Here is a 15,300-nt window from a genome sequence, read left to right on the forward strand (position 1 = left end):
ATGAACCTATGAACCTATGAAGATACCCTTACCAGGTGTGAGCAGGAAGGCAAGACTCTCTCTGCCATGGGAGTCCGTTTTTCCACTCCCTCTAGACTATACCCTAAGGGTCAGAAGAGTGGAAATATGTGGTTCTGGAAACCCCAGGGAGCCGTGACTGACACACGTGGCGAGTTTCCCTCCAGACGCAGAGGTGGGATCAACAATAGACGCCGCCCGCGGGGCAGAGGGGGTCCGCAGAATCAGGGCAGCAGAGAATCTTTCTCTGACAAGCCCTTCCAGCACCCCTGAGGGGCTGCCCAACTGTCCACCTTCTGAGGCAGTCGGGGGAAGGTTGTCTCTGTACCCAGAAGCCTGGCGTCTCATCACTTGAGACAGATGGGTACGGTCTATCATATCCGGAGGTTACAAAATCCCGTTTGTCCACACCCCCTTAAAATCAAACAACCCCATCCCAGATGTTCCATCCAGTCTAAGGGAACAGGCAGTACAAGAAATTTCAAGACTGCTAAAAAAAACGGGCCATCCAACAAGTCCCAGCAGACCAGCAAGGATCTGGAATTTACTCAAAGTTCTTTTTGGTACCAGAAAATACAGGGGACTGGAGACCCATTTTGGATCTCAGCAGACTAAACAAGTCTGTTCAAAGAACGAAGTTCCGGATGGTCACGCTTCAGTCCATTCTACCCTTTTTGGGTCAGGACAATTGGATGTGCTCCATAGATCTTCAGGATGCGTACTACCACATCAAAATGGACAGGCATTCCAGAAGGTTCCTCTGCTTCCAGCTGGGAGCCAGTCATTACCACCAGTTCAGAGCCCTGCCCTTTGGTCTCACCACAGCCCCCAGGGTGTTCACCAAATGCATGGCAGTGGTTACCGCTCACCTGAGATGGCAAGGATTCCAGGTGTTTCCATATCTAGATGACTGGCTCCTTACTGCTTCCACCAGACATCAATTGCTGAGAGCCAGGGATTATACCATCCAAACATGCTCCAACCTAGGTATCTCAATAAATTTCGAAAAGTCTGCATTGTCGTCTTGTCAGTCTTTAAGCTTTATAGGCGCAAGATTAAATATGGAAGATCTGTCTGCAAGACTTCCAGTAGACAGAGTGGCAGACATTCGCCGACATGTACAGGTATTATTAGTATGCAGAAAGATTCAGGCCAAATTCGTCCTAAAAACCTTGGGTCTCATGGCAGCAGCGATCATATTAGTTCCCCTGGCTCGTTTTCACGTGAGGATTCTCCAGTGGATGCTTTTCACCCAATGGTCCTTTCAACAACTTCCTTTGTCTCACAAGATAATAATTACACAATCATGCAAAGACCATTTGGCTTGGTGGATGGTCTCTCCATCAGTACCCCAGGGCAGACCATTTGTCCTTCCTCCTCCAGTTGCCATGGTGACCACGGATGCCTCCCTGATCGGGTGGGGGGGGGCATTTTCAGGGCAGGACTGTCCAGGGCAATTGGCAACCCCACGAGTACCACTTGCACATAAACGTCTTGGAGATGAGGGCGGTGTTTTTAGCGTTGCAAGCTCTTCAGAACTCTCTACCCACTGGGACCATTGCAGTTCAGACAGACAATATGTCTGTAGTGTGGTATATCAACAAGCAGGGCGGAACCAAGTCCTATCCCTTATGTCGAGAAGCACTCAGACTATGGCAGTGGACGATCTCCTCTCAACGGTTTCTGACAGCAACGCACATCCCTGGGAAGTCCAACATCATAGCGGACAGGCTAAGCAGAGCTATTCTCATGCCTCATGAGTGGTCTCCCAATCGGACAGTAGCGGACAAAATATTCCGCAAATGGGGTCAGCCTTGCTGCGACCTTTTCGCAACTCCTCTCAACAGCAAGTGCTACAGTTTCTTCGCTCTCTTCCCTCTTCCCGGACACACCCCCAGAGATGCTCTAGTTCATGATTGGCCCCAGGAACTTCTGTATGCATTCCCACCCTTTCCCCTATTTCCCAAACTAATTCAGAAAGCTACCATGCTGGGGTGCAGGATGATCCTCATTGCCCCCTACTGGCCTCGACAAATCTGGTTCCCGTTCCTGCATTGTCACCTTCTAGAGCAGCCTTGGAATCTGGACCCAGTTCCGGACCTCTTGATCCATCAGTCGGGCAGGCTGCATCAATCTCTTCAGTCTCTCAACCTCACTTCTTGGTTGCTCCACTTCCAACCTTAGCCAGGCTTCCCAGTATTTCCCATTCAGTGTGTGAGATTATCCTTTCTTCACACAAACCTACAACCAGGAAGACTTATGCTAGTAAGTGGAAATGTTTCTCTTTCTGGGCAGAGGCTAGAAATATAGATCCCTTCACGGCCCCTGTCCATAACGTCCTAGACTTTTTAGCAGAACTTTTTCAAGCGGGCTCCTCTTCTGCCACAATTAGAGTTCAGCTAGCGGCAATCTCTATTTTCCATATGGGCCTCTCAGAAATCAGCATCATGTCCCATAAGCTTTGCAAAGTCTTTCTGAAAGGAACAATCTTGCTCAGGCCTCCAGTGAGAGATCCCTCACCTCCGTGGGACTTAAATTTGATCCTAGCTTCCTTGACACTGCCTCCCTTTGAACCGGCAGCTTCCTGTTCCTTGAAATTGCTTACTTGGAAAACCCTCTTTTTGGTGGCCATTACTTCAGCGAGGAGAGTTTCTGAACTTCAAGCCCTTTGTGTTCGTCCTCCTTACCTAGTTTTCCATAAGGATAGAGTTTCACTCAGGACTAATCCTTTGTTCCTTCCTAAGGTCCCCTCCAAAAATAATTTCAATCAATCCATCGATCTGCCAGTCTTTTTTCCAAATTATTTCAACAAAGCTGAACACAAATTACACCAGTTGGAAGTTCATAGGCAATTACATTTCTATTTGCATAGGACTGAGCAAATAAGGAAATCAGACCAACTCTTCCTGTCCTATGCGGAGGATAAGCAGGGTCGACCAGTGTCTAAAGTAACCTTATCCAGGTGGTTGTCCTCTATTATTACCCTTGTTTATCAGTTGAGGAATAAAGAACTCCCTACTAAACCTAAAGGCCACTCTACTAGGGCTTTAGCTACATCGGTAGCTTTTCAATCAAGACTACCTATGGAAGCCATTTGTGCGGCGGCCACATGGGCCACCCCTCATACCTTCATTTCACATTATAAATTGGATCTGGCCTCTAGGAGCAGAGCTGATTTTGGTTCCACTGTGCTTAAGAGTCTGTTCCGATGAGCCAGCCAGGACTAAGGTGCTAGGGACGCTGTCCCAACCAGCAAGAATGAAGGCGAGAGAGACAACTTAACATTAAGAAGTTATGTACCTACCATAACGTTCCATGTTAGTTGTCTTCTTCTCGCCTTCTTTCTTGCGTCCCACCCTCCATCCCCCTAGCCTAGATGGACCGAGAAGAGTCCTCCTACGGGTCTTGTCACTGGCTGAGTCTTTACCGATTATGTCCTCTACCTTTTTCTTCAGCCCTGTAGCTGAAGTTTTGCTATTGGGACGGTTGTCCTCTTGTATTATGATGGTATTAGGTCTTCCAAATGAGATCTGGGGGTCTAGCGCCAGGCATTGTGGGATATAGGGAGGCTTTGAGCCAGTAAGTAGCTCTCAAGCTTTAGAAAATGGCCGAGTCGGAGCCGAAGGTCGGCTCCGAACCCAACCAGCAAGAAAGAAGGCGAGAAGAAGGCAACTAACATGGAACGTTATGGTAGGTACATAACTTCTTATTCTGTTCTGGTGGAAATATAAAGGTAACCATTGGCTTTCTGGTTTGCAGGGTACATTCTTATGATGAGGCTACCCTTACAAGAGCTTGGTTGTAATTTTTCAGTTTAGAAAAAGATTGTTCATTCTACAAGTTACAGACAACCTCACTGCCCACATTAATCATGCTTGAATGCAGCTTTCTATATGAGGTTATAAGGTCTTGTGTGCCTGGCTACTGTTACCTAGTGACAGCTTCAGAGATGGTCATTGGTCATGCTTTTGATTGGGGCAGAAGAAGAAAGTCACCTTTTGGGATGGCAAATTCTTCTACATCAGCTTGGAGACTGGGGGTGGAGAAACCAGGGCTCAGGTGCAGGCATTAATAAGGAGAGAGTGAGTGAGCCAGATGGTGGGAGGAAGACAGAGTGTGAGTGACAGCCTTGGCATCCTTACGGCCGCATCAGTCACTAACTCCTCTAGGCACAGTAAAACAGCAGTGCAGCTGTTCCTTTTGAATTTTGTAGAATTGCAGCAATGTTTTGTTTTTGTAATTACAGAAATGGCTGAGTAAAATTAGTAGTTGTCTGCTGGTTGGATAATTATATTCAGACTGACAGCTACAATGAACGGAACCAATATTTGTAGGATATTGTGGCAGCCTTTGAATATATGCCAGCAAAGCTGTGCTGTATGTGCTTCCTGTACTGGATAGCATTTAGACAATTTGCACCAGGAGGACACAAGAAATTACTTCTGCTGTTAAGTAAGCATTTTTTTCTGATAGGACACAGTGGAATACAGTAAGAACAGCCCTGTGATATTTTAGTGGGCTCTAGCACTTACACCTTGGTTTGCATAGGACTGTGGAAGTATTTTGCTTATGGATCCTTTCATTTTTCATAACCTTTTTTCTTGTCCTTGCAGTTGTGAAGATTCTTAGACTTGTGTAAGCATGTACACCGACAACTCTCTCCTCTTACCTTCTAACACTCAGACTTGCGAGAGATGCACTTATATATCCAAATTGGAAGCTACACACTCTCCAGCCAAGCTGGTCAAGATTAGAAGGTCAACACTTGCACCACACCACATGGGACACATAGCCCTCCGGAACACACACCAGCACTGCCTTCACATAAAAACACAAACCACACACCTATCTTTGTGGAGGCTCTCAATAAAAATCTGCTCAAGCAGCAGAGACCTCCAAGGCAGAAATGCACTCGACCACCACAACACAACACTAATCACATGACACATAACTCTCCTAAACAGTGTGCCACTCAACCAAAGCCCCTAAGGCAAAACAGCATGCCCAACACACTAGTCATAGGTGACTCAATAGTGAGGCACACTGATGTCCCACTCACTAGGTTGAATAAGGAGAAAGTAACAGTCAGCTGCCTGTCAGGTGCCAGGATCCAACACATAATGCACACACTCAGGTCACTCAACAACATGTACAAATATGACTCTGTCATTGTACATGTGGGTGTGAATGACCTGAGATGTATCTCCCTGGACTACATGAAAAGAGACATGGAGGAGCTTTCGGATTATGCAGCCCAGGTGGGTATGACCCTAACCCTGAGCAGCAACCTACCATCACCCAGAATGATACCACACTACAAGCAGAAAATGATTGATTTCAACAATTGGCTACGTTTCTGGTGTCACTCTTAGGGGATCCAGTATCTGTCTGCCTGGGATGACGTGATTGACAGACCTCAATGCTTTGCCAGAGATAGCCTGCATTAGTCACCCCTACGCTTCCAGATACTGGCCAAGCCTCTTGCCACACCTATAGTGCCTTTTTTAGGCAGTGTAACAAAGACCAAATTACCACCGTAACAGCTACAAACAAATGCAATCTGAGGGTCATGTTGCTCAACACTACAAGTCTAAATCTCAAAATGCACTCGCTCGAGGCTCTCCTTAAAATGGAGAACATCGACATTTGTGCTGTAACAGAGACCTGGTTCAAGGCAGCAGAAAGCACCCCTGCACTACCAGGTTATAACTCATTCCACACCTTTCGGCCCCAGAACTTGGACCGAAGCTCCAGAGGTGGTGGTGTTTCCATATTCATAAAGGATGCGCACAGTGGCATAACTAAGTTAGAAGCGCCCTGAGGCAAACTTTTCCTAGGCACCCCAACACCCCCCCCCCCCGGGAACCCAAGCCATCGAGATGACCGAAGCCAAAGAAATCACATATAGTCACGTTCGCTTGACCTATGACAGTGGCATAATGATTGTATCCATGCTGAGAATACATAACAAATGTTATGATCAGCGAGACCCAATCATAATTCTTTATTGTCCACAGAGGTTTATCTGCTTAATGTAATACTAGTTACAGAAATTAAAAAAGTTTAGAAGCCCAGCATGTTTTACCAATTTTCTAAGAAAAATATTTAGTACTGCCGCATTAACAGCAGGAAGAAAGAGTCTCTTTAAAGAATGAATGACTTTAAAAAGCCGTTAGACATCTTGCCCATACCCACAGTTTGTTTATAAGTATGACAAAAGAAAGTATCTAACTTATTTAAAATCTGTTTTACCTTCCAGTGCTGTATACTGTCTCCAGCACTTGATCTTAACAGTGCTAAGATGTTTTTAACAAGCTTTTGCTCAGCACTGCTAAGAGCACGTCTAATGCTAAGGACTTTTTAAAGCTGCTTAACATGTTATCTTTTTCCTGATTTTGGTGAAAAATCATAGCATTCCATGCACTTCAGATACATTTTTGTCAGGTTGTTCCTTTCCTACTTATTTGTACTCATAGAGAAAATATGAGATTCATAAATAAATAATAATCTCCAAGATTAAATTGTCCATTTCTTACTTATTTTTATGGCAAGCTGGGTCCTGCTACAATACTAATAACTGATTATTGTGGAAATAAAGACCTTTTTCTGAAATAGTAAATACCTAATTCATTGTGTGTGTGTGTGTGTGTGTGTGTGTGTGTGTGTGTGTGTGTGTGTGTGTGTGTGTGTGTGTGTGTGTGTGTGTGTGTGTGTGTGTGCAGTCTACCATAAAAGAATACATATTAAAAGTAAAGAAAGAAATTATCCAAAGACACTAATAAATGTAGGTTTTTATGCCCAACATAATTAGCTACACTGTTTATTTACTTCCTAACTTATGACACAGAAACAGTGTTCTATTATTTTATTTCATTTATCTATTTACTTTTGTTGATCTGGAATACCCAGCTGGGAAGATTCCATCTTCAGTGAAGTCATAGGGTAAATAGCTCCATGTGCAAATAAAACATGCAGCTACTTGTAAATAAACTTTCATGTATGGTGTACATTGTTTCTGTATGCAGATATATTTCCAAAAAAAATTGAGCTATGATAATCATATCTTTCAACTCTTCAGATTTTTGCAGAATGTCCAGATTTCTACCTCATATTTTTGGTCTGTTCCTCATGAAAGTTTTTTTTTTCTGACAAATCACTAAAGGTTAAAGTCACTAATAATGGCATACATTTGAGTTCTGGATGACTTTTATCCTTCACAAAATGCATGCTAACATGAATCCTTTCATTCTAGTAATTTTCTAAGTTAATAAGTTTCTAAGTTAAGATGATCAATTTCAACAATTGGCTTAAGTATTGGTGTCATTCAAAGGGGATTCAATGCCTATCAGCCTGGGATGACATGCTCGACAAGCCACTTTGCTTCACTAGGGACGGCTTGCACCTGTCACCCCTGGGCTTTCGGATATTGGCAAAGGCTCTTGCTACCCCCATAGTGCCTTTTTTAGGCAAGGCTCAAAAGACAAACCCACCTCCATAGGTATCACAAGGGATAAGAAACTAAGAGTAATGCTACTCAATGCCAGAAGTCTAAAACTCAAGATGCACGCACTCGAAACTCTCCTTAGCATGGAGAACATCGATATCTGCGCAGTAACAGAAACCTGGTTCAAGGCTCCCAAGAGCACCCCAGAACTACCAGGTTATACCTCATACCATACTTTTCGGCCCCAAAACTTGGACCGTGCTAAAAAAGGAGGTGGAGTATCAATATTCGTCAAAGATACCCACACCTCCAGATTGGTGGCACAGCACGAAGCATCAGAGACTATCCATGTGCAACTAACAGTGGGTAAAACTGCCTTCCAGTTTATAGCCTGCTACAGACCACCCTCCCAAACCCAGGAACCCCACTCGGCCTTCCTGAGAACACTGGAAAATATGAAGGTCTCTCCAAACACCATTATATTGGGCGACTTCAACTACCCAAACATAGACTGGGAGCATTACTCTAGCTCCAACATCCTAGCCCAAAGGTTCCTAGAATTTATAAACTCAAATGCTATGGAACAACTTGTTACCACTCCCACAAGAGGGGAAAACATACTGGACCTGATCATCACCAACATGGGGACTCTATGCTCCAGACCAGAAGTGTATCCCTCACTGGTAAGATCAGACCATAAACTAATCTCACTGGATATTCACATCCCGACTCCACCCCCTGCCCTGAAAACCACAGTGAAAAACTTCTCTAAAGCAAATTTCACACTCCTCAAAACCGAGGTGGAATCCTTCAAAGCCCCCGGGCCTGTGAAAAATATGGCCCAGACCGCAGAATCCCTTATAAACACATTCTATGAACACCTTCAGGAATGCATGGACCATGCAATCCCAAATAAAACCAAGACCCAATCCTCCAAAGGCAGACTTCCTGTCTGGTGGACCCCAGCCATAAACAAACTATACAATAGAAGGAGGAAGCTACTACATGATAGAGCAAAATCCCAAAAAGGGAAGGCATCTCTGATCAGTATTAGCAAAAAACTACAGGCACTCATAAAATTGTCTAAGGCCAGCTTCGAGAGAACAATTGCACAGGACACTAAGGATAATCACAAGGCTTTCTTTAGTTATGTTAGGAACCTGGGTGGGAATTCCCAGATATGCTCAGAATTAGTCCAAAATGACAAAAAATACACCGAACCCTCAGACATTGCCAACATCCTAGCTGACAGGTTCAGCGCAAACTTCTCCCCCCCTCCCCAACAAAAGGGCAAATATTTATCCCAGCAGAGTGCTGCCCCCCTGACATCTCAGATGCTCAGGTAAGAGCTGCCCTCTCCAAAGCAAAAAACACAGCATCAATGGGACCAGACGGTGTCCCGGGCTGCATCCTACATGAACTCCAAGAAGAGCTAAACTCAAACATAAAACTACTGTTCAATCTCAGCCTTGCTACAGGATATGTACCCAAAGAGTGGCGTACAGCAGCAGTGGTCCCTCTCCACAAAGGTGGTGCCTCAACGGATCCTGGAAACTATCGCCCCATAAGCCTGACTAGCTTGGTCTGCAAAGCTATGGAAAGGATCATCATGGACCTCATAAATAAAGATATTGGGGACCTACAGACACTGGATCCTACCCAGTTTGGCTTTGTTAAGGGCAGATCCTGCCTCTTAAACCTGGTTGATTTCTTTGAAACAGTCACCAAGGCCATTGACGATGGGAAGGTGGTCCACACAGCCTACCTGGACCTCGTAAAAGCCTTTGATACAATACCCCACTCGGGCATTATAGATAAGCTCACCAGCTTAAATATAAACCCCTATGTCACTAGATGGGTTGCAAACTGGTTCAAGGACAGAACCCACATGGTTAGAATTGCTGGAGCCATGTCAGACTCCAAACCAGTTACAAGTGGCGTCCCCCAAGGCTCAGTCCTGGGACCTCTCTTGTTCAGTATATATTTCTTGGAGGTACAGGCCAACATGGAAGGACTGTGGCTGACTAAGTTCGCAGATGACTGCAAACTGGGCACCATAATCGACTCTCCAGCCGACACAAGCATCCTCCAAAAGGGCCTCATAGAAACAGACAACTGGTGCCAGAGCCATGGCCTCAAGCTAAACACCAAAAAGTGTATAGTCATCCCCTTTGGCAAAAACAAAGTGCCCACAAATTAACACATAGGTGGTACTCCATTAAGTACAGAAGAAGTAATTAGGGACCTGGGGACCCAAGTTGATAGCAATCTCTCATTTGACAACCACGTGGCCAAAGTGGTTATAAAAACATTTTATATTGCCCACCTAATCATGAAGAGATTCACATCTAGATCAGGGGAGGTCATCGTGCCTCTTTACTCATCCCTCATCAGGCCCATAATTGAGTACAATGCCCCTTTTGGGATGTACCTTACCAGACACCTGCAGCAACTGGAAAGACCCCAAAAGTACCTCACCAAGAGGATCATAGGGCTCAAACAGATGCCATATGCTGCCCAGTTAAAGAAACTCCAGCTCTACTCAGTGGCATACCGCCTGCTCAGAGGCGATCTGTGCCTGACGTATAAAGCCATGTCCAACCCAGAATTAATGGACATGCTGCACCTCAGAAAATCCAAATCCGATCGAGCTACGTGCTCGAGAGACTTGAACCTCAGCACTGAAATAAATAGGACATGCTGGAGAGATAGATTCATAACCCAGAGGCTCCCTTCACTCTGGAATAAAATCCCAGTCCAGGTTAGGCAGAGTCCCTCATTGACTCTCTTCAAGAGGAATCTTGATGAATGGATGGGAGATCGTAGGTTTACCCCGGGTATCACTTCTGTGTCACTGTTAGACAGTGGAACAGTATACTAACCTCGAAAAAGGGCATAGCAAAATTAATTTAAAATGGGTGGCGAAAGCCAAACACACTCTGGCTAGGCTTATAAATGCCCTAGGGCAGATAGCCTAGTATGAACCTATGAACCTATAATAAGAACAATATTTAAAATCTGTCCCTGTTCTTTTACCTTTGTCCCTCCCCTTATTTAAATCATTGTCCAGATTGCTTGCACTAAGAGGTCGTAGGGTATAATGAAGATGATGCAATTTGTATGTACTTACTATTAAAGAAAAACGAGATATATTAGAAATGTAGCAGAGCAGTGCAGTTCATATCTACTTACTAGAAGGTAAACTTTGTACTACACAGTAAATATAAAAATTAGATCTAATAGATGAAGGTTACATCAAAACAAAGGCACATGAGCTTATATTGTCACTGGGCTGTCCCCTTCCCACAAATGACATGCTTAACAACTTTCATGAGTTGCTGTCAGCCTTAGTCCAAAATGATAATGTGATCCAGCTTTATTTACAACAAGTAAAGTCCAACAACATAATGGCACCAAGAGACAACTGGCCAGCATGCTCACCTGCTTATCTCCTTCACGAGCATTTGAGTAAGCTTCAACAACACCTCTGTACACAATCTTGGCTTTATGGTAAACTCCCACAGCAAACATATTAACAGCATGTCATAAACAGCTCACCATAAACCTGTTAACAAAATTTTCCTTCATACCCCTTTTAAACTGTTGCCCCTCCTTCTTTAGACTAGTGAATATAATTCAAAACTACCTTAGAGTTCCACCTCCTAGCTCTTTTAATCATTTATTTGAGGAAGGTATATTTGTGGAAGTGACACTTCCACAAATATACCTTCCTCAAATAAATTATATGTCCTTCCTATTCTAAAGGAATATGTGGTGTAATTGCCCACTGCCACCAAACCCATAGCTATAGGTCCTGTTCCACTCCCATCCCTTTCTAACAACCAACCAATAGGTGTGTAAAAAAAAAAATAATGCTCAACTTTCCCCTGTGAACTTCACAAGTGAGAAATGACCCCCCCCGACACACACATACAAACACACACACACACACACACACACACACACACACACACACACACACACACACACACACACACACACACACACACACACACACACACACACACACACACACACACACACACACACCTGACCAAGCAAACCCAGCGATCAACACACAGCCCTTCACCTACCTAGCCCAGCGACCGACCCAACAGCAAGCCACAGAATGATCCGCGAGACCAAGTGACCGACCGAACAGCAAGCAAGCTACAGACTGATCCGCACACCCGAACAAACAGACCGATCCACGAAGAAGCGACTGAACAACAGCAAGCAAGCCCACAATTCAAACACCTACCTGAAGCCGAAGCCCACGCACTGAAAAAGTCCCACGAGAGCAGCTCAGTCCTCCTCATTGGTCCTGACTGTGGCTGAAGCAGTCCGCACCTCCTCTGTTCTCCATGTCCATGTGTCCATATCAGGACTGCTGGTAAGGCAGTCTGGGATCGCTCACTGTTTTTATGTTTTACAGATTTTTTTTTTTTTGTTATTTTCTAAGTGGGAGGGCTGCAGTTCGATAGGATGAGCCGCCCCTGCCCAAAGTGCCCCCTGCCGCTTGGTGCCCTGAGGCAATTGCCTCACTTCACCTCTCATAGTTACGCCACTGGATGCGCACACGTATAGACTGGTAGCCCAACATAATGCATCAGAGATACTTCAGGTGGAGCTAACATTGGGTAAGACAGTGATTCAGGTCGTAGCTTGCTATAGGTCCCATAACCCATCAGAGATACTTCAGGTGGAGCTAACACTGGGTAAGACAGTGATTCAGGTCATAGCTTGCTATAGGTCCCCAACCATGTCCCAAGACTCGCACTCCATGTTCCTAAGCACCCTGGAGAATATTAGGGTCCAACGTAACACTCTCTTACGAGACGACTTCAACTACCCCTCCATTAACTGGGTAAACTACTCATGTACCAATACACTTGCCAAATGTTTCCTGGAGTTCATTAATTCCACTACCCTGGACCAGCTCGTTCTTACCCCCACTAGAGGTAGCAACATCCTTGACCTCGTCATTACTAACATGGGTAACTGTTGCTCTACACCAGTTGTCCGCTCCTCCCTGGTTAGCTCCGACCACAAACTAATCACCTTGGAAATCCACCCCCCCCCACCAACAAAGGTAACCACCATGAAAAACTTCTCCAAAGCTAACTTTGGGATCCTAAAAAGCAGAGGTGGCTAACTTCACGGCACCCATGCAAATGGAGAATAGTTGCGTGACCACAGAATCATACACCAATGCACTGTACGAACATGTAAACAAATGCATGGATCTCACCATACCCAATAGAATCAAGACACATTTAACAATGAAATTAATTTCATGGTGGGCTTAAAATTATTTTCCATTATTATATTGATATTTATAAAAAGCAATAATCATTCATTCTATATTGCTACCTTTTTGAGAACTTTCTGAAAATGTTTTTTTCTAGGATAACTGATGTAATCATATAGGCAGAAGACAAAATACATTTTAATTTATTTAATACTGGTGCAAATCAAAAATTTGAATAACAATTTAGTGAGAAGAATATAGTCAATCATCATGCTTATGTGTTGTTTCTATATTACTCATAATTCATTACAGTCATCCATCACTAGATGATATGTGAAATGACCTTCACTTGAATTGATTTGCAGACAAGCTCTGAGAACAAACTCTGCAGCGCCTGAATGAAAAGAGCCCACCGTTTCAGTAACATAAAGATGCTTTATAAGAAATACAAATTCTTTTATGTAAATTCAGATTTGTGAGGGAAATCATAGCCATGATATCAGGGAACAGATTTAGTAATATTTACTTGTCTGCATTTTTGTTACTTGGGTTAGCCCTACTGGGTAGAGTCCATCTACGAATGTAATTATAAACTTTCATTTATGTGTGAAAACCCATAGTCCTGCAGCTTATATGTTAAATTTTCTCTGCTGGGATGACAACTGTCATCTGTTTGGGTTATTTCTACAAGCCCATTAGCTTTTGGGTCACCTTTCATCACTCCCATATAGTGAGATCCTCTGTGGTAGAAATACATTGTATTTGCTTATTAAACAGTAACTGTCTTTGCCGCCATCTTGCCGCTGTCTTTTTTTAGACTGAGTCCATGATGCACTGATGCTTAGAAAGCATTAAAATTTATGGAGCATCACTCTGAAATGGGAGCAGCAGCAGTTATGTTAGTGAAAAAATGAAGAGTTACTCAGGCAGATATACATGTGGTATAGGCTGCAGTATCACCTGCTCATATGTCATGAGTCAGTCCCAGCAGACAGGGGAAGAGCATCTTCATGAATCAGTCCCAGTCGACTGAGGGGAAGAGCATTGTCATGAATCAGTCCCAGCCAACTGAGGGGAAGAGCATTGTCATGAATCAGTCCCAGCCAACTGAGGGGAAGAGCATCGTCATGAATCAGTCCCAGCCGACTGAGGGGAAAAGCATTGTCATGAATCGTCCCAGCAGACTGAGGGGAAGAGCATCGTCATGAATCAGTCCCAGCCAACTGAGGGGAAGAGCAACGTCATGAATCAGTCCCATCCAACTGAGGGGAAAAGCATCGTCATGAATCGTCCCAGAAGACTGAGGGGAAGAGCATCTTCATGAATCAGTCCCAGCCAACTGAGGGGAAGAGCAACGTCATGAATTGACCCAGCCGACTGAGGGGAAGAGCATCGTCATGCATCAGTCCCATCCAACTGAGGGGAAAAGCATCGTCATGAATCGTCCCAGCAGACTGAGGGAAAGAGCATCACAATGAATAGCAGCAACCTGGTCAATGTGTCTGAGCATCATTTCTGCCCCTTTGCATTTATTCACAACAATCCAGTGGATGTCTGCGTCTTTGAGACTGTAACCTTCTTAACTATTTCTGGAAATTTGAGCATAATTTTTGTCTTTCATTGTGCATCACTTGTTACACTACTACACAACCAGCTATTTTATACTGACCATGGCATATGCTGACTTTTTTGTTTATCTGTGTGTTTCCTGCACTGTCTCCTCTCCTCTATTCTTCTGGTATTCATGAGCCCCTGACCTGCCAGATTTTTGGGTATATAATTTCTGTGGTAAAAATTCTCTCAATAGCATGACTTGTTTGCATTAGTGTGGATTGTTATCTTGCTATTACAAAGCCTCTGTCCCATAATCAAATGGTCACACCATGCCGCCTGAGGATTTGCATTATTTTGATTTGGATATATTCCTGTCTAATCTTTCTGCCTGCTTTCCTTGGTTGAGGCAAGCCAGGTTATCATGGCGACATTTTTGAGTGATTGCACTTCACAAGCTTTATCATATGCTTGCTTTATGTTCCTGCTACTTCAGTGATCTGCTTTACTTATTTTTACATTTTTCAGAATCTGTCAGCAGCACACTAAGGAGATAAAAGGTAGAAGGGAATGATTTCCAAGTCACATTACAGCTGATGCTGGTAAGAGTATGCAAAACTCCTGACAGCCACTATGCAGTGGTCTTATTTTGGATTACCAGTGTATTCTATGTGCTATGGTTTCCGTATATCATACACTTTCTTCTGGAGAGCTCAAAGGTAATGGAAAATACAACACTTTCATTCTTAATAACTTGGTTTGTCATAAGCAACAGTTTTTTGTAACTGTGTCATCTATAGCCTCTCCAACAGTGTTTTCAGGCTGGAACTATAGAGGCTTTCAGAAACTGTGTGCTCATCCTGTACATGCCCGAAGGTCCAGAATATTCCAGATGCAAAACCCAGAAAACTTGCCAATTCATGTTCAGTATAAAAGAATTGAACAGTCTTCCATTTATCCTTCTGTAGAATTTGACCTTCTCTGTAAAATGCTGCCTTAAAAATAAATTTTTATTCTGTGAGAAACCTGTCCTAAA

At 43.9% G+C, this 15,300-nt stretch overlaps 1 pseudogene; it reads left to right on the forward strand.

Moving 5' to 3' along the window:
* The first annotated feature begins 14,187 nt into the window (after positions 1-14,187).
* Positions 14,188-15,098, forward strand: LOC122802439 (annotated as a pseudogene).
* Positions 15,099-15,300: the final 202 nt, after the last annotated feature.

Source organism: Protopterus annectens, chromosome 5.part0 (assembly GCF_019279795.1).
Source record: "Protopterus annectens isolate FY-2018-M chromosome 5.part0, PAN1.0, whole genome shotgun sequence".
NCBI classification, from domain to species: domain Eukaryota; kingdom Metazoa; phylum Chordata; order Ceratodontiformes; family Protopteridae; genus Protopterus; species Protopterus annectens.